The 26634-nt window shown below is 38.9% G+C and overlaps 1 protein-coding gene across 4 annotated transcripts in view; it reads right to left on the reverse strand.

Moving 5' to 3' along the window:
- Positions 1 to 13063, reverse strand: part of TANC2 (tetratricopeptide repeat, ankyrin repeat and coiled-coil containing 2) — a 359716-nt gene extending 346653 nt beyond the window's left edge. For 3 of the 4 annotated variants that reach the window (XM_057318084.1, XM_057318083.1, XM_057318081.1), the window contains exon 1: positions 12518 to 13063. The gene's annotated coding sequence lies outside the window, so the exon portion shown is untranslated. The remainder of the gene's footprint in view (positions 1 to 12517) is intronic. The other variant, XM_057318082.1, reaches the window with a different exon arrangement.
- Positions 13064 to 26634: the final 13571 nt, after the last annotated feature.

The raw sequence follows: 26634 nt of genomic DNA on the forward strand, positions 1-26634 counted from the left end.
TAGGGTTAGGAATGGAGATTGAATGCAAATGAGCTCAAAGAATTTTGGGGAGTGATGAAAATACTGTAAAACTGGAGTGTGGTGATGACTGCACAATTCTATAAATTTAACGATACTCATCCACTTGTACTGTTACAACAGGTAAATTTTGAAATATGTCCATTATACCTCAATAAAGCTATAAAAAAAAGAGTTGGATAAGGTAAATACAGAAAACTGTTTTACGGAGCCTAGTATAAATGATAAAAGAAATAGGGTAGTAGCTGCAAGGGTTAGTAAGGTCAAGAGAGTGTTTCTTGCAGATGAAAGAAATTACAATATGCTCTTATGCTATTGACAATGATCCAGAAAAGGAAAAACAGGAAGAACTGCAGGAAGAATGTCCTTGAGAAGGCAAGAAGGGATGGGCTCAAAGGAACAATTGGTGGGAATGACCTTCAATAGAGGAAAAGACAGTTAATTCACAATAACTGGTAAAGATGCAGGTGCTAGGAAAATTGTTTCTATTTTCTTAATGAAATAGGAAGGTCACCAGCTGAAAGAGAGGATGCAAAGGGAAATGTTGAAGATTTGCATGCAAGGAAAAGATATAATCACCTAAGCAAATGGGAGTGTGTAAGAACTAGAATAATGTAGAATAGCTTGGCAGCACTAAGCAATGAATTTAAAGTATTCATTTTACCCACTGGGTATTAACTAAGCATTTAAAGTCAACATAGTTGTTTTGCTCCAGCCATATACAGCTACAAGTGCACAGGTATAAAAAAGTAGAGTTGGTTTCAACCAGGATTAGGTTTTGCCAGGCAAGAACCAAAGGAGAGAGAAGGGGGTTGAGCATAGATGCAGAAGAGCAGTTAGAATGAGAATTCAGCAAGCCAGAAAAGGAACTGAGAACATGTATGCATCGAGGAACAGGTAAAGGGAATTCGCCAAGTCAGAAAAGGAATTGAGGACATGTATGTACCGAGGAAAAGTGAAAAGGTGGTAGATTAAAAGGTCCCAGTGAGGTCAAAGATTTAAGGTTGCTGGGTACTTAAAAGTGAGACAGAAAAATTGGAGGTGGTAGTTGGAGAGTAAAATGCCAGAAATTACATTACAGAAAGTTGTAGCTATTGGTAATAACGAGTTGTGGAACAGTGACTCTCAACCTTGGCTGCACATTAAAGTCACCTGGAAAATTTACAAATAACATACCAAGCCACACCTCAGATTAACCATATCAGAATCGCTGGGAGTGAGTCCTAGATCCCTGTTGTTTCTCAAAGCTCCCCAGTTAATGCAGATGCACTGAGAGTTTAAAAACATCTGCACAGGATACACCATAAAAGTGAACGGCTGAGCCAAAGGACAAGAGCAGTAGAGGAGAGGAAGTCAAGAGGACAGAATACCAGAAGGATCATCTGTGTGGATACTGTAGTCACCAATAATCATAACTGGAGTAGCAGGAGAGTACCAGTGAGCCCCCCAAAGCTAAGAGAGAGCAAAGAGAACACTTAGCCCATGTCAATAGGAGGAGCCACCACTTAAGAACTCCATAGGGGAGTAGCACCCTCAGGGGAGAGGTAAGTTTACTGAGAGCAAGAAGATATTCATGTTTAGAGAAGAGGTTAAAGATAAAGGGAGTTTTGCAGATGACTGACAGTGAATTCCAGAAGGCACAGAGAAAGGGTTCAATGATCATAAGGGGGTGAAAATTGGGATCGGACAAGAGAGATGAAGGAAAGAAAAGGTCCAGACAAAACTACTGGAGGAGAATAAGGCCAGGAAACCTCAGAACACAAGCACCGTATTTTTCAACACTACACAAAAACAACCACAGGAAAATCTCTATGAAGTTAGAGCTTTCCTGAATCCAGCCATTTTCTAAAAGATTTTTTGAAATTAATTTCAAATAAAAATGAGTCACAGAAAGTATCAAGGTCAATTCCATATACTAAGTTACAAGAAGAGAGAATAAGGGGCAGAATAACATCACTACAGATGACGAAAGCATGCCAGAAAAGCCCACATAACACATCAAAACTGTAACATGAACTACAAGACCTTAAGAGAATGACACAAGACACGAAAGAACAACAGATGTAAGAATTATAAAAACTCAAAATGACAAAACTCAAAATAATTAAAGACAAAAGGAAAGAATCATTCCAGAAATAGGGAATAAAAACACATAACCCCTTAAGAAAAATATGAAGTAAAAAAGAAGAAAATTTTAAAACTCAAAGAGATTAAAAAGATTTGAGAAAAATTGACAGTGAAAATAGGCACAGAAGACTGAACATACAGTGATAGGAACCCCTGAAGAAGGAAATCCAAGCAAAGAACAGAATAGTAAAAATAGTTAATTCAAAAAAACTTCCCTGAAATAAAGAAATATTTGAAACTACATTTTAAAAGTGCACAATGTGTACCTGAGAATATCAACTCAGAACAACCAAAATTATTTTACTAAACTATTACTAAACATTAAAGAATAAGAAAAAATGGGGGGGGGGACTGGGGTCAGAAAGGGGGAAATACAGAACTATAGACGGGAATCCAGGAAATGAGAGATGAACTGTCAGTACTGGGTTTCCCAGGCTATAAAAGGGTTAAAGTGCATAATGAGATTAGATCTAAAAATCTCAGGGTACAAAAGGGTGGCAAGAGTGTTTGTGTCGGAGATGAAGAACCAGCGACTTATAAAGAAAGGAGAATCCAACTGGCCTCAGACTTATCTATTGCACAAGCTTGAAAACGGTGGTATATACGTCAAATAGCAAGAAAAGAAAAGGGGGGATGATGATCCAAGAATACTATTCGGCCAAGATAAAAGACAAGCATTTTCACTCAAGCAAGGATTCAGAAATTGTGCCACATCCGCCGAGGAAATTACTCCAAATGCTTTTCTGGCATCCATTAAGATAGTCACGGGTTTCTTTTTTTCCAGTCTCTACCACTCCCAGAGTTGTGGCTGGCAGTACAGAAATGGCCAAATCCAAGAACATCATATGCGACCAGTCCTAGAAAGCTTCAAGAAACTTAAAGCCTAAGGAATGATTATTTTGCCAACAAGCACAAAAAAGGCCTCAAAACGATTCAGGTCAATATTTCCAAACAATGAGCACGAGTACAGAGGCCACAAGGTGCTCATTAAGCCCAGAATAATCAAATACAAGATCTTAAAAGATGCCAACCCTAAGTTAGACAGGCTCACCCTTATCATCCATCCCAGTCTCAGGAAGTACACTTATTTCCATAGTGTCAAGGGTACCAGGCTTTAGCAACCAAAGTCCAGGAGTTAGGCCAAAGTCAAAGCTGAAGCCCAGGCCCCACAGAGTCCCCCCAAAGACTCTAGAAAAAAGGTTTCTATCAACTTTGAGGGTCAAAGAATTGTACAAAACTTGGACTACTGTCCACATAGGCAGGCATCTCCCTATGCTATTTTGTCCTCCAATTCATCCCAAAAGAGAGAGGTAATCATATGTATAGTTTTGATCTTGTAATTTTTTAATATAATAAATTATGTTAATATTTAACTGTCCTTACCTTCCTGGAATAAACTCTGATGTATTATCTTTTAAATACACTACTAGTTTTATCTTGCTAATATTTTATTTGGAATGTTTGCTGTTCTGGGGTGCCTGGGTGGCTCAGTCGGTTGAATGTCCAACTCTTGATTTTGGCTCAGGTTGTAAGGTCAGGGTCATGAGATCAAGCCCTGCATTGGGCTCCATGCTCAGTGGGGAGTCTCCTGGAGATTCTCTCTCTCCCTCCCCCTCAGACCTTCCCCACACCCGCACACGCTCTCTCTCTAAAATAAATAAATAAATCTTAAAAAAAAAAAAAAAAAAGAATGTTTGCTTCTCTGGTGATGAGTAAGAGTGGACTAATGTTTACAATGGCAAAAAAAGAAAAAAAGAAAGAAAACAATCTTAATGTCCATCAGTTGGGGAACAACAGAATAAATTATGGCGTAGTATGCTTTGGAATGTTACTCAGCTTTTTAAAATTAGAGTTCCATTTACTAAACTGGAGATATGCCATGATACATTCTTAAAAGAATAAAGCAAGTTACAAAAACCGTGTATGTGTGTGTATATACTTACACGATTTTGAGTGAGAAAAAGATGTTGAAAAATACCGAGTGTTGGGGCGCCTGGGTGGTGCAGTCGTTAAGCGTCTGCCTTCGGCTCAGGGAGTGATCCTGGCGTTCCGGGATCGAGCCCCACATCAGGCTCCTCCACTAGGAGCCTGCTTCTTCCTTTCCCACTCCCCCTGCTTGTGTTCCTTCTCTCGCTGGCTGTCTCTCTCTGTCTAATAAATAAATAAATCTTAAAAAAAAAAAAAATACTGAGTGTTGTTTAATGTTAGCTATTCCAAGGAGAAAAACTGGAGAAGGGAGAGACCTGAGGGGAGAGGAAAATACTAACTTTTCCTTTATTTACCCCTATTTGTTTATTTTCATGGTTGCAAGTAGAATCTTGCTTTTATAATTTTTTAATAAAGGTAGAATGGGGGGAGAGAACAGTTATCTATTAAAAGTAATGACAATTAACATTAGTTGACAACAAATAAATGACTACTTTTAATACATCCAAAGACAAAATTAGAATTAAATTATGTAAAGCAAGAGAGGAATTATTATGAAGTTCATTTATTTAAAAATACAAAACAGTCCAATCTGGAACCAGCTGCATATAAGTGGTCTTTCTCAAGTGCATTAAGCAAGATGTCTTCAGGATGAACTAGTTTTTATTTTATAACTAGCACAAACTTATCCATTCGTGGATATTTTGACAACTAAGGATAAAATTAGGAGAAAGTGAGTCAAAGAAAAATATTCAATGAATAACTGTATACTGATAAGCAAAAATTGGGCAAAATGTTACAGAAGTAATGGAAACACAGGAAAAAATGAGATTTTGAATAACTTGTTATTTATACTAACAAAAGAGGGGTAAACTTTTTCTAATGTATTATTTTACACTAAAAAGACAAGGCCTTTTATTAAGTAAATCACAAAAGAAAAGCAACCACTTTAACTGATTACCACATACGAATTTTTAAAAAAGAAAAATTACAAAAAGCTACCACCATGTAGCATGGGTGATGGGTGGGATATAGTTATCACAGAAAATTCCAGTTATTCACAAAAGCGAGAAATGTTTATAAAAACTGACGTTTACATGATTGAATTGAAAAAAGAATTGTCAAAGGGCTCACTGTCTCAAGAAATGCCATGGTTTGCTATTTTATAGAGGAGATTAAAATCTAATTTTTTTTGTCAAGTTTGTTGTACTTAAAGGGAAACAGCCCAAAAAGGTATGCACACCAGGAGTCTGCCCAACAGCATCTCACTTCTAAGACTATTTTTAAATTTGACTTGGGCAAACAAAGAAAAATGTTCTCGTATGCTGTGTTTCAAAACTCCTTACGTGGGATACCTCTTCTAAGAAAAAGGAATAGAATCAATTAATATACTTTGTCAGAAACTTCTTCAGAAGGTGTCACACAGAGACTGTCAGATAAATCCCTACTAAGGCAAAGTAGCCAATCTTTTCACAGTGGATAGACAGAAGCAATTATGCCCTGCAAGAGCCTTCAACAGACATACTTGGTCTATATCCAACTCATGACATCCAATGACCATTTATATAATAACCAACTGGTAACTTTACCTGTAAAGGCCTAGATAACAAATATTTAGGTTTCTGTGTGCTATTAGGTCTCTATAGAAACTACCCAACTCTATGGCTGTACACAAAAAACACCCATAACCAGTATGTAAATGAATGAGCATGGCCATATGCCAATAAAACACTTCATGGCCAGTGAATCTGAATTTCCTATAATTTTCACATAAAATGCATTATTCTTCTTTTGATATCTTTTCAACCATTTAAAAATATAAAAAACAATCTTAGCTTGCTGGTCATACAAAAACAGACGTTGGGCTACATTTGGCCCATGCACTGTAGTCTGCCAACACCCATAATATAAAAAAATTCAGCTGAAGTGCACACAGAGAACCTTCTAATCTTCCTCTCCCCAACCCAGGAAATAAAAAACAAATAAAAATTGGTTTATCTTTAGAGTTAATTTTAACTACAGTCCAGGAATCACTCAGAATAATATTCTAGATGGTGTGTATATGTATGTATATTTCTCTACACATATCTCCTGATGGCTAGAAATTTGAAGGAGAATGTGGCAGGCAATGAGTCTAAAGAGGAGGCAAAGATCAGATCATCACGAAGGATCTTACATGGTTTCTAAGGAGTTTCCATTTTATCCATTAAGTGATGAGGTGTTACAATAAGATTCTGAAGAATGACATAATCAAATGACCACGTTAGAAAGATCTCTGGTGCCAAAGTATGTATGAAAGAAAGGTATGTAAATTTGACATAAAAAAGTAAAGATGTCTACAGGGCAATTGGATTAAAAAAAAAACACACTAACAAGATTATTCACTATAATGCAACTACGTTTAAATGATACCAAAATCTCTCAAGTTCTGATAAAAAGAAAGGAGTTTGAGAGGTAGGATATACCTACTATGCACTGAATAAAGGCAGAAATTATTATTATGAGGAAGAAAAGGGTAAAGCAAAAGGATGATTAAAACTAATACCAACTTAATTCTTTTGCCTCTTAAACCTGGTCATGTTTACCTTCAACTATTCAAGGACAAACAGAAGCTGGACATATGAGATACTTTTGTAATGTATGGCCCATAAAAAAAGCAACTTATCTGATACTTAAAATATCCACAAACACACCTTTCAAATGACTTATAAAGATTTTTGTTAAATAAAATAAACTGACCTAATAAATGTTTCCAGAAATATATATGGTATTATAATTATGTAGAGCTTTCTGAATTAAGAACAATACCTACCAGAAACTTTTTTCACATATTGCATCCTCACCCTGCTTTAACCTTCTAAAACTTGGGCCCAAATTTCTTGTTCTCCATCTAATATTACTTTGAATCTTAAATACTCAAGGTAAAACACATCTAAGAGAAAGGAAAAGGGCCATTGGTTGGAAAAATGTAGCTGTAAGTCTTTAAGCTCTTTTTTTAACCTAATTCTTTCCATGGATTTTTAAAGAGACTCATCAGGAATATGTCCCTCCATCAACATATACACATCTCCTCAACTCATTTTTTTATTGTAAACAATCTTCATGTAACACAAGTTACTACAAAAGATGCTATTCAAATAAACCAAGTGATAATTTTCATGGTATTATAACAAAGACTATTTATACAGTATATTTATACAGTGACTTCTCTCCAAATAATAGTATTTGTTAATTACAGGCACTCAGCAGATATGACAATGTGAGTTTCAATTCATTCACAAAAGAAAAAAGGTCCAAATAATTAAACTAGCTTCCAAACTATTTTACATTTGTTACCTTGATCAGACTAGTACTAGAAAAGTAAATAGCCATCTGCAACAGCTTGTTCTAGCTCCTTGAAATAAAATCTGGGAACCATGAGTAAAAATACACCAGCTAACATTGATGATTCTGTGTACATACATTCAACTACTATGCCTGATCACTAGGTCTCAGAAATTCAATTTTAATTCTATTGTAAAAGGAAGAAATATGACAAGAGAACTTAGATGCATTTCTTTTATGCACACTTGTTCTACCTCACATCTAATCAAGATCAACTATCCTACAGATGCCTGGGTGGCTCAGACAGTTAAGCTTCCGCCTTCAGCTCGGGTCATGATCCCAGGGTCCTGGAACTGAGCCCCGAGTCAGGCCCCTTGCTCAGCAGAGAGCCTGCTTCTCCTCTCCCTCTAAAAAAAACAAACAAACAAACAAACAAACAAAAAAACCATAAACAAAAAACTACTACCCTAATATTCCCCTTTTGTAACTAGTACTGGCTTAGAATATGGTAGTCCCCTGCTAATCCACCTGCAGTCCAGAAGCAGATGATCCTCCTTCTGATGTACAGTCAGAAGGTCAACAGTAACCCAAGGCTACATCACATTGCCTACATCATTCACCTCATTTCATCTCATCACAAAGGCATTTTATCATCTTGGGTCATCACGAGTGAATGCAATACAGTAAGATAATTTGAGGAGAGAGAACACATTCTTATAACTTTATTACAATATACTGTTATAATTGTTCTATCTTATTATTGTTAATCTTTTACTATGCCTAATTTATAAATTAAACTTTATTGTAGGTATGTACTCATAGAAAAAAACAGTATATATAGGGTTCAGTACTATCCATGGTTTCAGTCATCCACTGGGGATCTTACAATGTATCCACAGCAGATATGAAGGGATTATCTTACTTCTTTCAAGGCTTACTTTCTTCTCCATTCAAAATAATGCATGCAAAGTCATTCAGAAAATGTGAAAAGAGCAAAGGCATTTATGGGGAAGTAGGGGGAAAACCTAGAGAGCCAGCATGGGACAGTCCAAAAATCAAACATGGAAGAGGGAAATAATCAAATGTTTAACAATGTTAGTAAAACTTTATGATAAAGATGCAAACATCAAATTAGTTTTCATAAATAAGTATGCTAAAAGGAACTATCAACTAATCTAAAATACACAGCATGATCTAAGTCTATGACAATTTATTAAATATACTAAAGTATATAAATACACATCCTGAATAAGTCTTAGTCATAATCAATAATTATCTTGAATTCCCTTATCAACAAATGTACATAAAAATGAAAGAAGTGTTGGGGCGCCTGGGTGGCTCAGTCGTTAAGCGTCTGCCTTTGGCTCAGGGCGTGATCCCAGAGTCCTGGGATCGAGCCCCACATCAGGCTCATCCACTGGGAGCCTGCTTCTTCCTCTCCTGCTCCCCCTGCCTGTGTTCCCTCTCTCACTGGCTGTCTCTCTGTCAAATAAATAAATAAAATCTTAAAAAAAAAAATGAAAGAAGTGTTTGATTACATGAGATATGTGATTTTACAGAACGGCAGAAAGTTTGGCTTACAGAAGAAAATAATTCTTACAAGTATAAGAGATGATTGTTATTCTTTTTTCTTCTTTTTTTGGCGGGGGGGGGGGGGGGGAGGGAGAGAGAGAATCTTATGCAGGCTCCACACCCAAAACATGAGCCCGACAGGGGGCTCAATCTCACAACCCTGAGATCATGCACTGAGCTGAAACCAAGAGTTGGACGCTTAACTGACTGAGCCACCCAGGAGCCCCTATTATTCTTTATACTTTACACATTTTTATAAATATGATTTCATATGTAATCTATATGAAACAATGTGTAAGTGTGACAAAAATCTGAGTCAACAATTATTGATGGAAGTGGTAAAATATACACATTCATCCAATCCACTTTTGTTACTTTTTTTTTTTTTTAAGATTTTATTTATTTATTCGACAGAGACAGCCAGCGAGAGAGGGAACACAAGCAGGGGGAGTGGGAGAGGAAGAAGCAGGCTCCCAGCGGAAGAGCCCAATGTGGGGCTCGATCCCAGAACTCTAGGATCAAGCCCTGAGCCGAAGGCAGACGCTTAACGACTGAGCCACCCAGGCGCCCCTATTTTTGTTACTTTTTAAAATAAAATAGAGATTATAAAAGTATGAACAGTAGAAAAAATGGATAATTGCTCCTCAGTTTTCCTTGAGAAAGTTAGCAGTAAAGATTTACTAGTTCTTTTAAAGAGACAGTATGTAGGGGCGCCCAGGTGGCTCAGTTGGTTACACATCTACCTTCGGCTCAGGTCATGATCCCAGGGTCCTGGGATCAAGCCCTGTGTCAGGCTCCCTGCTCAGCAGGGAGCCTGCTGCTCCCTCTCCCTCTGCCTGCTGCTCCCCCGACTGTGCTCTCCCTCTGTCAAATAAATAACATAAAATCTTTTAAAACATGTTAAAAAGATAGTATGCAAATCTGTGTGTGTGTGTGTGTGTGTGTGTGGTATACTATCTCTTTAAAAGCACCAGTAAACCTTTATTGCACACTATGTACACACACACCAAACTACTTGAAAGTAACTTTCATCTCTAAAGTTCCCCCAAAACAAACCTCCATCACAAATATTTCCTTAATCACATAAAAAGTACTAATACTCCTCTACTCATAATCCCAGCGATAAATTACAAAAATAAACCCCATAAGGGAAATATTCATACTATAAGTAACTGTATATTTGTAGGCTTAACATTATGTGTCTTATTGAAACTCAACTCTTCCACTTGCCAGCTAAATCTGATTCTTGACTGTCCTATGCAAGCTATTGAACATCTCTGTGTTTCAGTTTCTCATCAGTAAAATGTAAATAACAGGTCATACTTCATAGGGTGTTGAAACTGATTAAAACATGTAGAACAGGACTGGCACAGAGTAAGCACTATATAAGAGTGAGCTATTACAACTAGTACTTCTACTAGTAATAGTACTCCATCTTCCCAAACATACTGAAAACATTCTGAACAATCTGAATTACTAACTAAAACTAGATATTACTAAAAACAGACATTAAATCTGAAGCCTGATTAACAGTAAGTTTAAAGCCCTGCAACTCTGAATAGGTCATTAATAGATCCACATAACCACCCTGTCAAGAACAATCTGAGGAGCGCGGTTTTCCCAAGTGCAACTATCAATTTCTTCCCTTACACAAGGGGGCAGTGATACCAAGAAAAGAATGGGGCTCTGCAACACCTCTTCCTACAGACAGTAGGGGGTGGCAGTACATATGGCTTACAGTCAGAACAAAACAGGAAGACCCAACAGAACTGCTCTTTATTCTCCTCTGGCCCTCTCCTCTCTGCTTTAGCCCCAACATGGTCTCAAGGTGAGGGACGCATCTATAGAAAACACTAAAACCCAGCATTAACCACCAAGTAAAATTCAGTTTTGTCTTTGAAGCAAATGATCCCTCAGTGGCTGAATGTGGATGCAGGAGGAAGCCAATCAGTAAGAATTTTCACATTATCTAGCAAACTACTTGCTGTGATTATAAGAACAACATTCTTCAGGCAAGTAATTCAATTTCTCTACAATAATAACAACATAAAACACTAAAATCTCAATCATTAACTATATCCTAATGAACACATCCAGATATTTCTGCTTCTTTCATACCATATAGACACTCATTGAACGTACATATGTAAGTTATATTACATAGCTCATTGAACTATCTTTTGTTACTTCTGAAATTCCAGCTATTTTCTGACAATCCTCTCAAAACACAGATGTTCTTCTTAAATAGAAGTCGCAATGTTTCGCAGCATGTGGGTAATTTCATATATAAAGACAGAAACAGAGAGATAAAGAATATTTAGTATTTTATTCTCGTGCTCACATTCCTAAGATGATGTACCTGGGAAATGCTGCAAGAAGTGCTCCACTGACAGTATCCATGTTGCTGCTTTTTATGCTACATTTTACTGTATTCAATTTTCCCCCCTATTTTCCCACCCCAACACCAAGAACATGCAAGAATATATCACTACTGTCATTCACTGTAATTAACTACTGCAATAGCTTTTGGCTCCAACCCCTCAAAATGCCTGAAAATTTATCCCTTTTGTTCACCATATTGTTTTGTTTTCCTCATTCCAGATATTTTCACCTGTGTGAAAACGAAGACAGGGGTACATGGGGGGGGGGGAATCCCTTTGCCTAATGATCTTGAACTCAGAATTATGATCAAGATGTGGTGTGGTTTTTTTTTGTTTGTTTGTTTATTGTTTTTCTTTTCCTGGAAAGGAGCAGAGAACAGAGTGAAAGACACCCAAAACACCAAATCTTCCTAATGTTAATTATCAGTTTATGTTTTGTGAAACCCATTTTAAACATTCCACAACTGAAATAAAAGACAGGATACAATTATATCAGTGCTCTCTACGAGCTGACGGAAAAACCTTGAATTATTTTAGCCTTATTTTTTCTTTCCCATCTCACAACCAGACACAATATGCTTTTTTTCTTTCACGTGGGTACATACTATCCCTACCTCAAAAAATAGCATATCATAGCTCCTCTCGATTTCCTGTGATAAAATATCTAGCAATGAGCCTTATTAATCTTTTCTTACACTACATTTCCTTTCCCAGAGGGATTGTTAATATCGCTCACAACACTTCTACCATGAATTTCAATGCCACACAGGCCAACCCACCCTGCGCCGTACCTGGCACATTTCACAACTACTTTTTATGCTGCATTCTGGGGGCACATTTTGCAACTCGTTCTGCACCACATTGCCTGCCACGTTTAGCAATCTGCCTCGCATCTCACCCTGGGTCCCCGTCATCTAGAGACTCTCGGTACCAAATTCCATGACACCTTCGAGGACACCGAAGTGTCCGTCCCCGGCCCCATCTGAAGCCACCCTGAGTGCCACATTTGGAGCCAACCTTCCCCACACCTTGGACACCAGAGGCACTTCGCTGCCCGTTTCGCTGCTTCCCTGCTCGCCCCCGCCCCTCTCCCTGGAGCCGAGACATTGGAGGCGAACGCCCCTGTCACTGAGGCGACCCTTCCTTCCGCCGCTCCCCGGGTCTCTTACCTGCCGCTCTGAGGGGCTCCCTGCACCTCGGGGTCAAGCCCCAGTCCCCGGGATCCCCAGTGAGGACCGCGCCGCCCGCCGGCGCCGCCCGCGATTCCCAGAGCACCTCGCTGCGCTCCGACGCCCGCGGTGGGTCTGCGCCCCGGAAAGGCGCGGCGGGGCCTCGCGGCGGGCAAGCGCAGCCCGCAGCGGTCCTCTTGTCAGCCGCGGCGCGGGTGCAGATTCTCGCCCCTTAGCGCGGCGGCGGCAGCGGCGGCGGTGGCGGCGGCGGCAGCTGCGGCGGCGGCAGCGGGCGCCTCGCTCCGCCTCGCGCGCGGCACAGCCGGGAGGTGAGCGCGAGGGGGATGGGAACGGGGGCGGGGCCGCCCGGAGGAGGCGCGGAGGGCGGCGGCGGGAGGGCAGCGCCGGCAGCCCCGAGCCCAGCGCTCGGAGTGCTCGCAGCTTCCCCCGCCCAGCGGGCGGCTCGCGCGAGGCGGCTATGCCAGCGGGCCGCGCCGGAGCAGCGCTCCCAGCAACCCGCGCCCGGCTGGCCGCTCGCTAGCGCCGCCGCCGCGCCGGGGGCGTCGCACCCTCCCAGGCCGCCCGCAGCCCCGCCCCCTCCGGGCCCGGGTGGGGAGGAGCGCGAGCGCGGAGGGAGAGCGCGTGCGTGGGGGCGCGTGCGTGGTGGAGCGCGCGCGCCCCCGCCCCCTCCACAGTTTGGGGGTGGGGAGCGGCTGGGAGAGAGAGTGAAGACCGAACCCTTCCCTGCGCCGAGAGGTTGGGCCCTGACTCTGCCGCTCCGTGAGGTCTGAGCATTTCTCGTTTCCTCAGGGGGCTCTTACTGGTGGGGTCGAGGGCATTTGGTGGGGAAGAGGGGTGGAAGCTCAATAGCAGACAAGGCCCTAAATAGTTCGGCTCCGCCTCCGGAGGGGTGATGTCACTCTCGAGGTGCTGCTGCTGTCACGTGCGCCCACTTCTGGGCCTGTCCTCCTGCTTTAATGGGCAGAACGTTCCTCTGGATTTCCCCCACTTCAGTCACCTTACATACACATCACTCCTGGAATCATCAAGCCCTACATATGTCGGTTTTTCTTTGCCTGATGCTCAATTGTAATATGTAAACTGCTTCAAATGCCACAGTTGGCTGTGGTGGGAATCAGAACGAGGTGCAAAACCAGCCATGGGTGGGTAGATGGATGGGGAAGGAGGAGAGAGAAGAGAGACTATGTTATCTAGAGTAATTGCTGAAAATTCACCAACCACAGCTTGAGAGCCTGAGGTGAAGTTATGACGCTGCTTCTGTCGCTGCCAGGTTGGACAAGAAGTAATGTGGTTTTAAGAGCTGGTGGGCAAGGCACGGAAAGCCACCACATTAAAGCCTCCTCTGAGGTCTTACTTCCCCCATTATCCTCCACCTAGATCTTCTTCCCCTTTTCCTTTCATCATAAAACAGCAAGTCAGCTGTGGAAGATATCTGGACATAAATTTTTTCGTGTGCTGTAAGATGATGCGAAGCAATCTCTATTACATACTCTGTCTGGCTAATCTTCCCGTCCATAAACTGAGACGACCTTTTCTGGTCATCTATTTCCTAATGAGACGCCATGATTGGAAATAGATGCCCCCAAATTACCGCAGTCAAGGAACCTGTGTCTGTTCCCAAGATAGTTTTGTTTGCTCACAGTTCTTTGAATCTACTTCAGGAGTTTCTTTGATTTTTTAAAAAAATTAGTATTCAGAATAATACAAGAAATTGAATATGAAGCCATTTTCAACAGCTAGTCTCTATAATGAATGCTTGAAAAGTTAGGGCAGCTTTAAATACCACAGCTAAAATGGCAAGGTGAAGGATTGATAGATGAAATCTTCTGGCAATAACTCCAAAAACTTAGATTACTCTAGCTATAACCTATCTATGGTGATCATCGCATCATAGTGATTATTTATGGGGGATTTGACAGGGCAGGAGGAAGCTTTCTGGATTGCTGGAAATGTTCAATATCTTGATCTAGCTAATGACTACAAGGGTTAATATATATGCAAAAATATATATTCATACACACAAAGAAGCACTACAACATCATCATGATTGGAGTCTGGAAGCCTGGGTTTAAATCTCAGTGTCACCCACCACTTACCAGCTATGTGACCTTAAGCAAGTCTCCGAGCCTTTTTTTCTTCATCTGTCTAATGCTGGGGATGATGATACCTCACAGGATGGTTGTAAAAATTAATCTTTGAAAAATAGTTAGCCCAGAGCCTGGTATATAGTAAGTGCTTAGGAAGCAGTAGCTATTGTTACCTTATTCTTTTTTGCACTCAGATATACCCTATTTAATATTCCTTTGGGTTTTTTGTTTGTTTATTTTAAAGATTACTTTGTATCTCAACCTTTGTGAGTTTCACTGAGGCTAATAACATTTCTTCCCACAAGAAATAACAAAAGGCAGCCAGGGGTGTAATGTGTTAGTTTTCAAACTAGTTCAGGTGGCAGTACTTAGAAATTATTGTGCTCATTGTGGAACACCATGAAATATTGATAGATTTAATTCTGCCATATGGACATGACAATTTTACCAGCACTAAGTCTGGCTATATTATGTTTGTTCAGATCTCTCACGTATTTTTAAAAATGTATTTTTAAGAAATAATAGGTCGATGTTTTTCCTTTAAAATTTGTTTGCAACTTTTCACAAAGTAGGAAGTACCCAAAGTTTAATAACAATTCACAAAATGAAAACCTTGAAGCCCATTTTTCCTGGAAATTAGAAAAACGCTGTAATTGTTCAGTTTTAGCAGCAGAGCTCTCTTTATTGGATTTTCCCACAGTAAGCTCTAATAGCTGTGACCCACAGGGTCTCTTACTCTGATGAAGTGAGTAACTCTGACTCACTGTCCTCATCATACTCCCAAAGATCAGTCTCCATTTCTTTTGGCTGACCTTTCCCAGATCCCATGTTCACACTGAGCAGTGTGAGTACCCACTGAATGAACTCACTGCCTTGCTGTTTTGATCATCCAGCATGATTCTATTCAGCCCATTCTCTTCCACATAATACTGCTGTTAAGTCTTGTAATTTGCTGCTACACTCTAACTTTGTGGAGGAAACCCTCTGTCCCTGACAGACATAAGGGTGGGGTATAGTAGGGATAGTGAACACCATTGTAGAGAGAAGTTACCCCTGTTCTCAGCTCTTCTCCCTGATTTGCTTTTCTGTCAATGATATATGAAATCCTGAGAATGCTAATTTTTCAACCAACTAAAAATCCATTCTAGTCAAAATGATCATTTAGTCTATAACTTAAATTTGGAAACAACATATGCCATGTAAGAGGAACATGCAAATGTGTATAAATTAGCCCAACCTTACCTTATATGTACCAACTTATTGGTGCCATCTATACCAGTCAAAATGCCCCTTCTTGGTCTATCAGCTCTGCACACTCATACTCACCTCTGCATATGTCTTCCCCTGGCACCTTGAAGTCTCTTAAGCAAACCATCAAGTTCACCTTGACTACCCTTTTTCCTCAGTTCTCTCCCTATTGAATAAAGAATAACGACATCCAGCATTGATTGATTGCCTACTGGCTTCAGATGCTTTACCAAATGCCTTATATGTATTATCTCATTTAATTCTCACAACATCCCATCAATATTATCTCAGTTTTCTAGATGTGGGGCTTTGAGAGGTTAAATGACCAGGTCAAGATCACACTGAATGGGTGGGCAGAGCCACAATCTAAACCCAAACAAACTTTATCAGTTACCCTCAAGATAATGGTCTATGAAATATAAATGAGAACACAGAATACATCATTTGAAAAATGTGAACCATATTATACAATGAAAGTATCTCTCAAAAGTTGATGTAAAAGAGATTTTTCTCGCTGATTGTTTTTCATAATCTTATATCTTTTTAACTGCAATTGATAATTCCAAACTCAATAGCTTCAACATTTTCCCCACCAACTCCCACCTCGGTTGTTTGATGAATATTTAATAATTTCAAGACTAACACTTAATAGCATTTCCACATAGAGGAGCTACTACTTAAAAGAAGTTTCCAGTAAATCTCCTTTTTTTTTTTTTTTTGGAAAGTGAAAAATTCATGTACAATATGAAGAAGCAAAACTATATTTTTACATTGACATTTATAAATGCTTGACAAGTATTTGTGCCTACTGTATGCTTATGACTGTGGTAATTACCACAGAGCATATTTACCTAATTTGAGAGATGTCTTTCCTGCTAGAACCTCATAATCTATTTAGAAAACAAAATGCTTTAAACATGTAAATATTAATATAGCATAATATAGAATTAAGTGTTAAAACATGAGTAAAACAGTAGATTCTGTAATGATTCATAAAAGGAAGAGAGATAAGTTTGACTGGAATGGTATGGGACTGCTACTTGAGGAAAGTAGAATAGGAAAAATACAGATGGAAAGAAGGAAAACGATTCCAGGGAGGGCCCTAGAGAACCAACAAAACTTTAAAGCAGGGAATAAGCATAACAACTCTTAAGTCAAAGAATAAGTCCCTTTTGGAGTTGAGTTGTCTTCTTAACAAAGACAGGCATTGGTGTGAACTACAGATAGACATGGTGCAAATCTAAAAAACAGACCAATGAGCAACAAGTGTAGATGAATAGAAGAGTATTTACTAATCAAGAGATAAAACATCTGGTAACATCTTACTAATGTCTGGTTGATAAGAGGTTGGGAAAGTGGGCCAGGACCAAACTGCAGAGGGTGCTGCCCAGAAAAGGAAGACACCATGATGTCTTTGAACAGAATGATAAGAAGACAGTGTTTAAAACTTTATCTAGTCGGGTGGATTTCAGCATGGAAGGACATGGTTAAGAAGATATTACTATTTTATGAGCTAAAGAAGGTGACAGCTGATAGTCAAGAATTGTGGCAGTACGAATAGAAAGGAATAGTTCCAACAGCCATTACCTGGGAAGAATTAACAGAACTTTCTTAATAACTGAATGCAAAGAGTAAAGAAAAGTGAGAAATCGAAGTATAACAAGGTGACAAGACTCTAGAAGACCGTGGTACCTATAGATGCCACAGGTGTTTAATAACAAGGACCCTGGACCCAGACTACACTCAAATCATAATTTAACTATTTACTAAATGTGTGATCTCAAGAAAGTTATTCTACATTTCTAGATCTCAGGTTACCTATCTGTGAATTAGAAATTAAAAACTGTATCTGATAGGATTGATGTGAAGATTTTAGGTTGGTACGTGTAGAAGTACCTGGCCTATACATAGCAAGTCTCTATGGACTATTATCATTCAATGTAATAAGCCTATACCTAGGCGTTTTGCATAGGTATTTGCATATATTATTTTTTTAAAGATTTATTTACTTATTATTTTAGAGTGTTGGGGAGAGGAAGAGAGAGAATCCCAAGCAGACTCCCTGCTGAGTAGGGAACTCCACGCTGGGCTCCACCTCACAACCCTGAAATCACGACCTGAGCTAGAACCAAGAGTTGGACACTTAACCAACTGAGCCACCCAGGTGCCACGCATGTTACATTAATTTAACCTAATCCTCATAAAAACATTATCATCATCAAGGATATTTATTGTACCCAAACACAAAGATGAAGCCACTGACCCACCATTTATAAAACATGTTTCAGTTGATTCTCCAATATTGCATGGGTTTTGTTGAACCTGCCATATTCCCTCACTCAAAGCACCTAAGTAGTTGGCAGGTAGTTAGTAAATATTAGGAGAGGCAATTAGAAGCAAAGGGGGAATGACTGGCCTTTACAGAGAATAACCACACAATCTTGGTTTAGTAACACAGCCCTTATCAATTAGCCATGAGTAAAAGTAAAGATAAGAATATAGTAGAGTTGTGTAAGTTGTCTTTGTTTTCTTTTATATGGAGTACACGTCACTTATTTTTAATCAAAAGAATCTTTAGATAAGAAATGAATTATTTTAAATATAAGGGAATTGTGGTTTTGTCGTATGAAATATGGAGAAGTTTTAATTATTAAAAAGAGTTGTGAGGAAGAAAAGGTAGGGGAAGTGAAGTTTTCCGTTGGACCTTATCTCACACATCTGAAGCCCAATTAACATTTTCTTTAGTCAACCAGCCTGACACACAATGTGAAAGGGACAAAAGAAAGTAAAGAACCAAACTTCAGTAGAGGAAAAGAAAAAGAGGCATCTTAATGTTACCAATATAATAATAATTGTAATGGAACTTCATTTATGTGGAACTTGGTTCTCTGACAATCTCATCTATCTGGAGCACAGCAAAGACCCAGGGAAATAAAGGAGATGAAAAAAGACCTCTGCAAAAACAAAACAGAAATCACCAAAGTCCATGCCCTAAAGATCATGCCCATTACTTCTAGACCTTCGATTCATCGAAGACCTTTCTCAGAGGCTATTAATTTTTACTTGGATTCGATTTTAAAAGACTTGGCAATCTGGTTTCCAAACTCATAAAAAATTAAAAGCAGTAAACTAGAAGAGGGAGGAGAAACTATTGCATGCAGGCATGCAGATAGCAGTGAGAAGAGAAAGCTGAAAGTCTTAAACAGGGCAGAGACGAAAAAAGGCATAAAAATTTACTTAATGATCAAAAAACACAGCAATTTAGTGCCTTTAGCATAGGAGAAAATAGTCCTACATACCTCCATAGGCCTTAGGGAAGAAATTTTAAAAATTGATTCTATATTAACCCCAAGGAATCAAGAAAATAAAATTACATTCAGTATAAAGACATTCCCTGAGTTATGCAGCACTCAGCTTTATGTAAATAGTTCCATAAGGCACATAATAAAATTTTGAAGATGTGAGAGATTTTATATCACACTGAGAAATGCAAAGAAGTCAAGTGTACAAATGAACAATGCAAAGAAAGAATGTAAGGGCAAAAGTCACAGGTGCAAGGGGATAATGGCCTTCCGTAGTCAGTCTTGCATGGCTTTTGGTCCCACATAGACTCTCATGCATCAGCTTGGGTAATGGCACTGCTATTTGTTTATGCCCCATTTTGTTACTTTCTAATCATGTCCAAAAAGTGACTGAGAGTTAAGAAGAATGCAGGTCCAGTTTGTAAGAATAAGTAATTGAATAAGAGCAAAATATTAAAACTATTATAAAAATATTTAAAAAAATGAAGATAATTTCAACTTACCCTGATTTTGTGTTATCCAAGACTTTTCAGGGAATATCTATGTTATGCATAAGATGGAGAAATATTACTTAATAGGAGTACATTTTAAGGAATAATCCAAAATTGAACAAAGATTTATGCACAAAGATGTTCATCACAGTAGTATTTAGCATTTTAAAAATCAGAATCTACCAACCTAAAGAATGGTTAAATAAGTTATGGCACATAAATATTTGTTGGACAATTATGCAACCATAAAATTTATATTTTTATTAGGAAACTTATATGGCAAAATATTAAGTTAATAAACAGAATACAGAATTGTGTATGTAGCATAATCTCCACAACATACAATGGAAAGAAAATGAAATGAAAAGATCTCATTAATAATGCCCTACCTCCCCCCAAATTTTTTCAAACCTAGGAACAAACTATATGTTCAATACTCACACAAAGAAAACTGTATTCACTGAAGGAAAGTGAAAAACTTCATAAATGAAGACGCATACCATTTTCCCTGAAGGGAAGACTCATTGTAAAGATGCCATTTTACCCAGATAATTTACAAATTCAATGTAATTCCAACCAAAATTACAATAGGAATTTTGACAAAATTGACAGGCTAATTCTAAAATTCATCTGGAAGAGTAAATACTTAAGAATAGCTAGGCTTTTGTTAAGTATCATGAGGCTCTTCTTCTTACCAGATATCAAAACATGTTATACAATCACAAAACATGTTATACAATACAATTAAAGTATCATATTGGCTCATAAATAGAAGGATCAATTAATGAAAGAGGATAGATCCTCAGTTGCTGACACAAACATGTGAAAGAATTTCAAATAATTGAGAATACTGGTTATTCATGTAAAGAAAAAAAAAGTATATCTCTTACATCACATCATTCAAAAATAATTAACTTCCCCTACCTGGCAATTGGCATGGTCAGGGCCAAGGCCTGGAAAGGCAGCAGCCAGCATGGTGGAGGCCGGCGCGGCTGGGATAGGCATAGATGGAGCCAAGCAAGCAGCAGGCAGTAGGGGTAGGGCAGAGGGGACAACTGGTATGGCAGGGAGATCTGTCCTATTCAGGGGTGTTGGACAAATGAGGAAATACCTGGAGAATGGTGAAAGTTTTCTGTTGGAGAGAGGTGTTAAAACGTGGAAAGTGAGAAGCCTAAAATGAACTCTGTGATGTTGGTTTGGAGAAATTGGTGTGAACTCAAAGATATAAATCTGTGTCCCGATTCAGATGCTTGTGCTACAGTGACATTAAGAGCGTGCCCTTGTGTTTAGGAAGGATACACTGGTGTTTCCAAGTAAGGGCTTTATGCCCACAACGGACCAGATGTCTCAAACGGATCAGAAAAAATATCGTACGTATATGATAACAGTTGGGGGATTGAGCTGAAGAGGATATGGCAGTTTATTATGCTACTCTTGCAGCTTTTCTGTGTATTTGAAATTATTTCAAAATGTAAAGTGTTTTTTTTTTTTTTAAGATTTTATTTATTTTTTTGACAGAGACAGCCAGCGAGAGAGGGAACACAAGCAGGGGGGTGGGAGAGGAAGAAGCAGGCTCCTAGCGGAGAAGCCTGATGTGGGGCTCGATCCCAGAGCACCGGGATCACGCCCTGAGCGGAAGGCAGACGCTTAACGACTGCGCCACCCAGGCACCCCAAAATATAAAGTTTTTAAAGAATATTTCCAGATGTATCAAAAATGTAAATAAATAATCGTACTTCTTCGAAGACATCCCCCCAAATACTCTTGTATGTACACACACAAAGATGTTGTGTAAGAGTTCTTATTTCATCATTCTTGGTCATAAAGAAATACTAGAAATATAGGAAATATGCATCATTAGGGAGTGATTATATATATCCATACCATAGAAGGATATACAGGCCTAAGAAAGAATGAAGTAGATTTTTATGTACTGACATGGAAAGACCTGCCATATATACTGTTAAACAGAAAAGCAAGTGAGACCAGGAGGTAGAGTATGATCCTATTTATGTTTAAAAAAAAAAAAGTTAAAAAAACCTGCTACAGGTATGTGTGTGTGTGTGTGTGTGTGTGTGTGTGTGTGTGTGTGTGTGTATCTATGCTTATAAACAGATTTTTTAAAAAGTCTGAAAGAATACACGCCAAACTATTGGCAATGGTTAACTCCAGGGAAGGAAAATGGCACTGTATTTTCCAAGTTTTGAGTGGCCACGTAATACTTGCATTATCAGTTGAAAAAAGCAGGAGTGTAAAAAGGCAGGAGTGTAAACAATGCATTCTGAAAGATTTCCTCTCAAGATGATTATAATACTAAATGTTGGAAATTACCTTTGGTTATCTAGAAAATTCCTGGTCCAAACCCCACAATATAGGGAATTGGCCTTTCAGTGGACGGTGCCCGGGTACACTTTATCATTAACTTAATAGAGGATTAGGCAGCCTGCTGAGCCACTCCCTGCTTGCCGGGCCACTGTCCAGAAGTGAATTCCCTTGCAGCACTCCAAAAGGAGGTCAAACAAGTCCCCAGGGACTCTCAACAGAAAGAAGTTGCCAAAGGCTAAATTTGGCATCGAAGTCAGGTCCTGGACTGGGATAAACTGTGCCAGCACTTTTCAGTTACGCTTTCAAGATCTCGATCAGAATAAGCAGGACAAGATATCTGTTTCCAAGAGTGGCTTAGCAGCCCAAATTGGAAACAATTGTTCAAACCAGAGTTTTGGGGTGAACCTGAAAACGTACAATTCCTTCTCTACCCCCTTTACCCCTATTGTCTCTTATTCGAAGGATATTTAAATTCCCCTTCCTTTTTCTTGCTCCAAGCAATTTATCCTAGTGAGAATTCCTGCCAACCCGATCAGATCCTCAGTTTAGCCCTACTTAAGACAGGAAAAACAGGCTAACCATCTTTTTCTCTTTTTTTTTTCCTTTTTTAGGTGTAAATGGCCAGTTTTATATTTAGACGTTGCTCTTTTTTTTTTTGCCTTTTTTCTTTTATAATATTTTGAGTTGTAATTCATATACCATCAAATTCATCATTTAAAGTAATAATTCTGTGTTTTTTTAGTATATTCACAGAGTTGTGAAACCATCACCACAATAGATTTTAGAACATTTCATCGCCCCAGAAAGGAACTCTTTACCCATTAGCAGTCATTCCTCATTTCCTCTCAACCCTTCCAGCCCTCGGCAACCACTAATCTACTCTCTGTCTCTATAGATTTGCTTATTCCAGACATTTCATATAAATGAAATTATTCAGCGTGTGGTTTTTTTGTGTGTGGTTCCTTTCTCTTAGCATAATGTGTTTGAGGTTCATCCATGCTGTAGGTTGTGTCAGTACCCTATTCGTTTGTAAAGCTGAATAATATTCCCCTGTATGGCTCTATCACATTTTATTTATCCATTCATCAGTTTATGGATATTTGAGTTGTATTCCACTTTGGGACTATTATGAACAGTGCTGCTATGAACATTCACATACATATTTTTGTGTGCATATACATTTTCCGTTTGCTTGGATACATACTAGGTGTAGAATTGCTGGGTCATATGGTAACTCTATGTTTAACTTTTTGAGAAACTGCCAAATTATTTTCCAGAGCAGCTGTACCATTTTACATTCCCACCAACAACGTATGCACGTTCCAATTTCTCCCCACCCTTGCCAACACTTCATGCTGTATGTCCTTTTGATTATACCTATCCTAGTGGGTGTGAAGTGGTATTTCATTGTGGTTTTGATTTGCATTTTCCTAATGCAATGATGTTGAACATACTTCCATGTGCTTATTGGCCATTTGTGTATTTCCTTTGGAGAAATAGGTGTTAAAATCCTTTGCCCATTCTTTAATTGGGTTGTCTTTTTATTGCTGAGTTGTAAGAGTTCTTTATATATTCTGGTTAATAGTCCCCTATCACATATATGGTTTGCAGATATTTTCTCCCATTCTGTGGATTACCTTTTCACTTTCTTGATGGTGAAGAGGAAGAGGGGATAATAGAGAATGACCGTTAATGGGTAGGCAGTTTCTTTTTCAGGTGACAAAAATATTCTGGAATTAGATAGCAATGATGTTTGTACAACTGTGAGTATACCAAAAACCACTGAATTTACTGAAGTGGTGGATTTAATCTCAATTTTTTAAAGAGTAAAAACCATGTTAAAAAGTGTGATTTGATCCACCTGACTTCAAACCTGATGTCACCATTTCATTTGAATTTAACAATTTTTTACTGACAGCCAGATGCTGAGATACACAGACTGGAAAGGCTTTGCCTCTACCTTTAAAGAGCCCAGAGCCTAAAGGGAGCCAGTCACATACACACTGCATTTTAAATTACCTTGGTTGGGACTAAGATAGAGGTATGCTTTGGGATCATGAGAGCCCTAAGAAACCTGGGCTTCATTCTAGAGGAAGAAGGGAACCACTGAGTTTTTAAGATGGGGGTTGACATGATTAGTGTGTTTTAGACCTATCATCTTGGCAGCTGTAAGAAGACTGATGTGACAGCAGCATGGCTAGTATCAGACCAGTTAGGAGGCATTTGCTGTAGTTTGAGTGAGAAAGGGCGGTAGTTTGAATAAAAGCAGTGGTGCTAAGAATGGAGAAGAGGAGGTCAGACTCAAAAAATACTTAATAGTTAAACTCTATAGGATTTGGTGTGATGATGAGTGAGAAGTCTGAGATGATTCACAGATTTCTGGCTTGGGTCACTGGGTAGATGGCTGTACCATCAACTGAGAAAATGAATATAAGAAGAGGAAGTTTGTGGGCTGAAATAATGAGTTCCGTTTTGGACAATGCGTAGGTATAAGACACCTGGAAAATGATCACACAATGTATCCAGCAAGCACTGTAACTTTCATCTCTTTCTGATGCAGTTTCCTGATTTGTAAAATATGTGTATTTTATATGTATTAATATATATTATAATAATTCATAAATACTATATAATATATTTCGTATATTATTTTACATTTAAAATTTACATGTAAAATATCACTATATATTTATATGTATAATATCACAACAGAATTTGAGTATTAGAGGTATTCACCAGATCTGCTTTGTGGAAATTACAAACCCTATTAACTATTTATTAAACACATGCTTAGCTATCTACAAGAAAACTTGCTCAGTAATGCCGTAGGCATACTTATATTTACAGGTGCAACTTGATTTAAGCCAACTCAATGAAAATACAGATGTACCAAAAAAGGTCAGTCAGGGGGTGATAATTTGCTGCCCCCAAAGACTCAGCAGAAGATTCTTTTAATTAGGCATTCCTCCTAGTGAGTATAAACCAGTTTGCCTTAGAGAAATTAGACTAACATAAATTTCAAAAAAAAAAAAAGTAACATTTATTTTGTGCTTGCTGCACGTTAGCCAAAGCGCTAAGCTCTTTGCCAGTACTATCTTTTTTATTCTCACAATAATCCCATTGAGGGAGATACTATTAACATTCACATTTTATAAATAAAGAAACAAGGACTTAGAGAGGTTAAGTCACAGAATCAAAATCATTAATCTGGTGTGCAGTAAAGCCAGGATACAAACCCAGGTCTCTCTGACTCCAAAGTACAGGATCATGGCCAGGAGCTCTTATTTTATATGTAAAGCCACGGTTATATGCATGCTTACTTAGTTCAATGATCAAAGAATGTGGGAACTATCAACCCTTCACTGTTCCATTTATATCCTTATTCCTCTTTAGCATTCCCAGTTAATTTCCAGATTCATGCTCTACTCTTCATGTGAGGTCCCATTTTTCTCCCTGTCCATCTTCCCATGCTCTCATCACATTGCTCTATTCAGCACACAAATTGGATGCATTCAGTAAACAAGGAAGGCTTTGCCTTGAAATAGCATTTATGGTATCTCTCAGAAGGCCCTTTGTCAAACTCATTCCTTATCTGTGCTTCTGGATTCAGGGCTGCTGAACTGACTGCGGCTAAGCCCAGAAGCCCATCAACACAAAAACTTACTGGAGGAGGAGGAGGAAGGGCTAAAGCAAATGTATATTCATGATGAGATGGGCCACTAGTGCCAGAGGAATTTGCTGAGTGGAGATGGAGAAGTGAAGACTCATTTGTTTTTTATAAGAGAGTATGGGTGTGCTTTTTCCAGAAAATGAAAAGGAAACCAGCTGAGCAGGGTCATCTCTAGCACTGACACATTTGGGTACATAGAGAATGGGCACAACAGAATTCTTCACAAGATGGGGCTAGGCTGGCTGTTACTGCCAGGGGCTGGCCTAAAATATGTTTGAATGAGGGCATCTGGACTTCTCAGACTAGATTGTGTAGGCAAGGAATAATCCCTGCCCACGGTTATTCATCTGAGTAGTAACCAAAAGTTTAGAGAAGAACCTTGCCAAAGAACAGAACTTCAAATTAATCTAACATGCAGATTTTCTTTTGTTAATTGTTGGACGAAATTTATGTTTTCAGGGTGGGAAGGCACCTCCAATAATCAGGATGCATTTCGTTCAGGATCTAATTTCCCAAACGTCAACATGCAATACATTTCAAAAATAGTTCACTTGCAGTATGTTTTTCCCATTACACTCACATGGCTAAAATTATTGCAAATAGTAGCCTAGAAAGCTGGGGTGGTCATTATATCAGCTAAGGGCTCTGACTGGGCTGTTGACATAAAGGTTATTTCTATTGAAAAGAGAACTAAAATTCCACACTATTTCAAAAATAAACATATTTGTTGTCGTCTGTCAGCTACCCCTCTGCCTCTCCCTAGCTTCACATATTCCCTCCATTCCTTAAGCTTGTCTGTATATAGTTGCCTGAACATGACTTACTATTTTGCCTCTGTGCTTGGCATGTTCTTCTCCCTGCTTAGGAAAAAATCTATGCCTCGTCTCTTCTATATATTTCCATCTGACCTTCAAAACCAGAACATACCTCTTTCCACGTGCATTCCCTAGTAATCGCATCTTGAGTGTGGTCA

This window comes from Ursus arctos, unplaced genomic scaffold, assembly GCF_023065955.2.
Source record: "Ursus arctos isolate Adak ecotype North America unplaced genomic scaffold, UrsArc2.0 scaffold_24, whole genome shotgun sequence".
NCBI classification, from domain to species: Eukaryota; Metazoa; Chordata; class Mammalia; order Carnivora; family Ursidae; genus Ursus; species Ursus arctos.